We start from the raw sequence: 7,519 nt of genomic DNA, 5'->3' as shown, positions 1-7,519 counted from the left end.
TGTACGGTGTGACAGTTCTGGCCCTGTCTTAAATGCTGCAGGGCAAATACATATTCAGCTGGATTATTCACCAGCACTTCAAACGGCGTTCCATCGCTAAGCTCCCGCTTTGTTTAATAAGCTATCTCTGCACTAACAAAATGCTAATTATTTATGCTTTTTCGAAAGCAAGCATATTTTTTTGGGATGGTGTGGAGGGGTGGAGGGAGGGAGGGAGGGGGATTACATAAATAAGCTATTTCCAAAAGGTTGACGAATTACAATTAGTGTTTAGCAGAGTGAGTGAGGCATACCAGCTTGCTGCGTGGACAGGGCTCTTTGTAGGTGGCCCATCTGAAATAATGAATTCCAAGTGAGGAGCTTTCGGGTGGCATTACGGGGGATCGAGGTTTGCCCTGCAGACAGCTGACCTAGAGAGATATAACACAGCTTGGCAGAAAATATTCAATTATGCCTCTGATGTTCATGAATGCTTATCAAAAGATGTTTGTCTCTGGTCAAGAGGTGATGAACAGTCAGAATAATTGATATCATAAATCATTCTGAATAAAACATACTGAATGATTAAAATATTCCCAGCTAACAAAAATGTTTTTAAGGGATAGTCCACCCAAAAATGAAAATTGTGTCATTACTTACCCTCATGTTGTTCCAAACCTGTATGAGTTTCTGAACACAAAAGAAGATATTTTAAAGAATGTTGGGAAGCAGAGAGAAAAGAAAAATACTATGGAAGTCAATGGGTGTCGTCAACTCTCTGGTTACCAACATTCTTTAAAATATCTTCTTTTGTGTTCAGAAACTCATACAGGTTTGGAACAACCCGAAGGTGAGTAAATGATAACACAATTTTTGGGTGAACTACTCTGGACGTTTTACTAATTTAAAATCATTATTTTTGAATGTTCTCTGAACATGTAAAATGTTTTTATTGGTTATGCAAGCGTTAAGAAAATTCCATTTGATAATTTTGCAAATATTATGGTATAGCGTACCTTTTAAATGTTCTTTGAACATTCTGAAACAAGTAGTAACATTAAAAAATGTTTTGACGAACGTCCAAATAAAATGTTTCAGGAAAAAACATTCAATGAATGTATAACTTATTATGGATAAACAGTTTTAATGCCAATGTTCTGAGAACATTATTAAAGACCAGGGGCCGTATTCACAAAGAATTTTAAGGCTAAAAGTAGCTCCTAACTGGCGAATTTAGGAGCAATTACTAAAAATAATGGGCGTGTCACTCGTAACTTTAGGACTCCTAATTTTTTTGACTAAGAGTAATTCACGAAGCGTTTTAGCCCTAAAAGTAGCACCTAAGCCTGGGACAGCTTAAAAGAAGTCGAGAGGACTCCTAACTCACTAAGACCTTCACAAACCGCTTTTAGTGGCATTTCACGCTGCGATGTTTTGAAATGCGTATGCGGCGGCTACAGGAGCTTCCAATCGCGAGGGAACAATTCTGCATTGTAGGCATAACTAGGGATGCAATAACGCCACCAACAACAACCAAAACTAGGCTACTCATTGCATGTAAACTAATTGTAACATTTCATTGCGAATCAAATTAAAATGTTCTTCTCTTTGCAAATGTAGGCAGAGGCATATAATGACAGATTAATTCAATAATGTTGCAAAGATATTGCATCAATCCATATGTTTCATTAGGCTACTAGGCTATTTGTTTAGCCTTACTCTTTATTCATTTAGGCTATTTATTCAGTTATTCATCATCTTCCGTCCTTCACACTACTTGTGTAGCGCACGCATTCTCAGACCTGTCACCTGTCACTCATCATCGTAGGGGAGGTGTTTGGAATCATTCCCGCGTTACAATCATCAGCCAATCAAGGTGGTCACTTCAGTCAAGCTCGTGCATGAGTAATGACGTCATCCATAGCAACGAAGACTCACTCTTAGTTTAGGAGTTGTCATTTTTCTTTACTAAGAGTAGGTCTGAAAGGCGTTGTGAATAACTTTTAAGAGAAAACTCCTAGCTAAAATCTTTTAGTGCGATTTAGGAGTACTCCTAGTGGTAAGATAAAATGCTTTGTGAATACGGCCCCAGATAATTTTGATAAAGATTCCTCTATTAAAGTTACAGGAAGACCGTTTGTTCATAAGTTTGAGAGAACCTAAACAGAACATTAGCCAAAGTTCAAAAATGCTCCCTGTCAGCTGGGTTTATAGTATTTACCTGGTACTAGAAAGAATACCGTATAGTATTACAATACATTTTGGTTAATTTTTATGTGTTACCTTTCCACAACAAAAAGGTCAGTTTAAATGTAAATGAATAACTTTTTCAATGTTTGAACTTTGTTCTTGGAAGTTGTTTTCCACTTTTTGTATAGACCTTTTGTAGCCCCGCCCCTTTTTAGCGCTGCGCTTGTTGTCTTTTGTCTTCCGGTCTGTATTTTCACAGCGATCTTGCGTATTTATGAATGAACGGCTCGTTTAAAATCTTCCCGGTCTACTGACATTTGTTAAGACATTTGCTTTAAACATTACAATCCTCATGATAACTTTCGTTAACTCTACAATAAGTAAATCCACTTCACCAGCTATAATTACTCCTCGACAGCGATGCCATAAAGATATACAGAGCGACCGCAAAAACGGAAGTTCATAGACAATATCCTAAAGATATCCGCTTGTTTCTCTGGCGCATAAGGTCTAGATCATCCTGAATACATTTTTTTTTAACATTGATAACACCAATGACAAAAATTACTTTTAATTACTATTTTTGTAAATTAATAAAAGTGGAATAAAAAAAAAACACACACACTTGTTAGACCTTGTACTAATTTTTAATGGGCCCATGACAAAATTATAAGTATGGGCTCCAGCCCTCATACTCTCACCAGTGTAAAAACGAATAATGGGGCCTCCTCAACACAGGTCCCGGGACAACATTCCCAGTTTGTCCCCCCTGACAACAGCCTCAAATATAACATCCACTATGAAGCAACATTATGTGTAAAAGTCTGTCGGTCTGAGTACTAAAAGGTGCATTTTGCACCCAATTCACATACACTCCAGCAGTTCAAGGGGCGAACGGGACGCGTCTCATTCCGGGGCCCCTCAGATCTTCTTAGTGTCAGCGAGAGCTCACGCTCGGTGAAATAAATGGGACAACTCGTGACGATTGCACTAATTCTGCGAGCTAGGAGCCTCTGTGTATCCCTTTGTAGATGAAAGGCTTCCACATTTTCTGTCAATGGCCTCGAGCGATGTGAATTAAACATTGATTTTATCGGAAGTTTAGTGGCTGTGGCCGTGCGGAGCGCTGATTCACCCGTGCGCTGGAGCAGATGGAATCTGTTGGAGGAATGAGGGGAATGAGGAGATGTGTGTGGAGAGAGCCCAGCGCAGTGTACGGTATTAAAAAAAGGGCAATTAGGAGAGGAAGAGGACAAAGTTGTGCATTTTTCCTGTAATGTTTGTTCCTGGAGGTTCAGTCAGACTACAACAAAAGCATTTCCTCTCCCGGTTTATGACATTCCAGCAAAACTGTAGTTGTATTTTTAGTTGTGTTGGATTGAGAAATTCCTGCCTCAAAGCATTTATTAGAAAGCCAACATCCTCGCTGTTTGCACTCATATGTAAAGCTCAGGATGCAGGAATAGCACAGAGAATAATCTGACCTACTTAATCACTTTGAGAATTTCTTAGACTTATTTATATGTAATATAACAATGAGAGAATAAAGTCAAGGGGATAACTGCTTTGTTGCACATTCTCTTTAGTCCTACTCCATTTTTTTCTCTTGCTCTCTAAAGTTTGTTGTCTGCCCTGAGGATATTAAAGATAAAAGTGTGGAACTCTCAGGGGAATTTCACTGTAGATGGAAGTGTCCTTCTACTTTTCCTTAATGTAACACTGTCCAATTCACATAGTCCCTACGCGGTGTACCCTGCTCCCTACACACTGAGCAGGGGATATCTCTGGAAGTTCACTTAACAAAATTTGTTTGTGCGCAGCTTCATCAAACACAGACTTGAAACAGTTGAGCACATTAGGGGTTTTGTGTGGGAAAAAATGTAATATAAATTGAAATATGGTTTACATATGGAGCGCCTAAAGGGACATGGTTATGGTCAAAAAAATTAGATGGGAGGATAAAAATATTGCAGTACTTTGGCGTTTGCTCCCTAACATTTTTTTAATGGAAATAATATGATGTGGGAGGAAACCGTCTCCGGTTACTAACGTAACTTCGGTTCCCTGAGAGGTGGGAACGAGACATTGTTATCCAAATTTGCATATCCAAACGCAATGGAAGCGAAGGCAGCACTGATCCAGGGCAGACACAACACAATAAGCACTCATGAGGGTTAAACACAGTGTCAACGGCGGTAGCGGTGACGCAGAACTCATGTTCGTCGGGCGGGTTGATGAGGCCCGCAAAAATCTGGCAGGTTGAAGCCATCGGATGCTTAGAGAAAAAGATCAAGGAAGGTGTAGCTTCCACGATGGCAGCGTGAAGAAAGAGATTCTGACGCAATTGCCGCGTTAGTGTATTTTATAATGCCCGTGAGCCTGTCAGTATTTGCATACTTCGCGACAATTGGCCAGCTGTTCCAAGCTGGCGTCAGCCTATAAGATTTCAACAAAAGTGGAGAAGGGAGGAGTTCCTGCAGCGTTGTTACGCAATGTAGAGTTACCGCTCTTCAAAGGGAACTATTTTAGTTATTTTGCTAGTGAATGCTACGGAGCCCCTAAAAGGTCATGGTGAAGGAGAGGAAAAATAAGAAGTCAATACTTTTGCGTTCACTCTGAAATGTTTTGCGTTCCCCCGAGAAACTTTGCATTCACTCGCAATTTCACAAAAATCTTTTTGCGTTCTTCCGAGAAACTTTGCATTCCCTCGTAAAATCTTTTGCGTTCTCCCGAGAAACTTTACGTTCGCTCGCAAAACTTTTGCGTTCCCCTGAGAAACTTTCTTGAAAACATTTGCGTTCTAAAGGGGCTCCTAAAGTTTCTTGGGGGAACAAAATACTTCTGCGAGAGAAAAAACATTGAAATGTATATATGTGTTTCATAACTTGTATGTGGTGCATGGTCATGATAATTAAAGATATTTTGAAGACAAACAGTGCGTTTCCAAAGTTTGTGGTCAGTTAGATTTTATTTTTAAAGAAATATATACTTTATTTATCAAGGAAGCATTAAATTGATGAAAAGTGACAGTAAAGACCATCATAAATTTTACAAAAATATTTTTATTTTAAATTAACATTGTTCTTTTTTGAAAAAATGTTTTCTACATTGATATTATTACGATTTTTTTCTTGATTATCAAATCAGCATATTAGAATGATCTCGGAAGGATCATGTGACACTGAAGACTGTAATGATGCTGAAAATTCAGCTTTGATCACTGGAATAAATGACATTTTACAATATATTAACATGAAGTTATTTTGGTTACACTTCAGATCAGGGTCCAATCAGGGCTGTTTAGAGTTCTTATAAGCAACCCTATTAAAAAAGTTCCTATCAGTGTTCACTATGTTAAAACTGACTGGGAATTTAAAGCATAAATAATGAAATTGAACACAAAAACATCCCTCATTCTCTCACTCACGATTGCTTCCGTCATATTACCCGCTCATAATGTTGGTCTTGTCGGCCGCCGTTTCCTTGTCCCAGGGCAGCCCCCATGAAGGACCCATCATGCACATCTGGCCTATGAATAGCGCCAAAAGCCTCATCTGGGTCAGACTCACTCTGCAGAGAGACTAAATAATTAAACCCTTATTTTCTCTTCTTTTTCCTCTTATTCTCGATCTTTCTCTCTTGCTTCTACCAGATCAGCCCTCCCCTCATCGTGTTCTCTTTGTCAAAGAGTAATAACTAAAATGAGTCATGTAATGGAAGAAAAAACAGAAGCGTAACGTGCCGTTCAAATAGGAAGCTAAGTTTGGAGCTGTTACATAAGCTGTCACTGCTTGGTGTTGACAAATGAGAGAGGGGAGGTAAAGAGAAAGATGGTGAGACATGAGAGGAGGACGAGAAAGAGCAATGGAAGCCGCTGAATGATGATGAGTGCAGTGTATAAACTATCTCAAAATGCTACCAACATGCTTCATACTTCAGTAGAGTGGTCTGAGACATTATGAGGGAAGGAGATGAACCACTTGTACCTATATGAATGGGAGAAATGTGATAACTGTACATATTTGTCATGCCTTTTCTTTTAAAAGAGACAATTTCCTGCTTGTTTTTTATAGAACGTGAATGCGAATTAGCCTGAACCAGCCTGAAAAATACAGTTTAATTTAACATTACATTGCTTCTTGCACGTTTTGTGATACTTTGAAAATGAAATGTCCAGTGAGTTATGCGAAAAGTACATTCAGTGGCAACTTTATATTTTCTTGGTTGTTGTATGTATCAGAGCAGTTCAGAAATTAAATGTCCAGTGAGTGGCGCTAAAAAGGTTAATGCTTTTAACATTTCACCACCTACACTAAATCCTGCCCTAAATCTAACCGGCAGTGTTAACGAAACTAAATATGAGATGAAAAACACATCAACCATGCCATTTTAGCTGTTTCGAAACGTTTTTGAGCTCTTTTATCGTAACTCGTGTTACACAGGACTTGAAGGAAAGTGCTGAAAGTGTACCAGGTGAGGTACAGAGCAAGTTTACTACAGTACGTCAGAAAAGCCAAACAAATGAAGCTGGTTATGTGATGCGTCAAAATGTATTAGTTTACAAATCATGTACTATGGCAAAAGTGTTTTGAGGTCAGAATAGTATTGTGCAAGGAACCGTGTGAAAATAAGGCTTTATCATTAAACCTGTGATCAAAATTTGTATGAAAAGGAATAATAGTTGTTGGTGTTTTACTGCCACCTATGTATATTTTAGCTGGAAACGGAGTTTGTCTTTGGAGTTTTGCAGATGTGTAGAAGCACGTTTTTCCAAAGAGCCCATGTGGATTTTTGAGTGATGTTATTTAAATGTAATCTTGACCTGCAGTTGTGGTGATTTTGTGTGTTTTTTGAAAATAGCTGCCTGAGAACATTATCAATATTGCTGCTGAGTGAATATATTTGCATTAAAGGGACTTTGCCGTAGTTCAACTGTTTTCCAAATAGTGTTTCAGTGAATACTGGGAGTTTTTTTTATTTTATTTTTTTAAAGTAGAATATTTAGGGCCCTTTCACACCTACCTTGTTTGGCCCAGATTTTTGGACTTTTCAGTTTGATCCAAATCAAAATCCGGATCCAAAACAGACGAAATTTGGTCAGATGAAAAGAGTTAGTCTCGGTCCGGATCAAACTGAACAAAGGTTCTAGTGTGAAAGCATTTTCTGTATGGTTCGGGCTTTCAGACCATTTACAGGAAGTTCCGGTGGTTCCCGCAGGATTGCTTGAGACTTCTCCTCCTTTCCCGCCGGCGACGATGAAATGTTCGCACAACGAGGACGTTCATTTGGTGAATTTGAACTAGCCTTGAGTATAGTTGGTGCTGCAGGTAGTAATGCCGTAATAATAACA

Source organism: Squalius cephalus (genome assembly GCF_949319135.1).
Source record: "Squalius cephalus genome assembly, chromosome: 14".
Classification (NCBI taxonomy): domain Eukaryota; kingdom Metazoa; phylum Chordata; class Actinopteri; order Cypriniformes; family Leuciscidae; genus Squalius; species Squalius cephalus.
Note: the sequence above shows the minus strand (reverse complement) of the source record.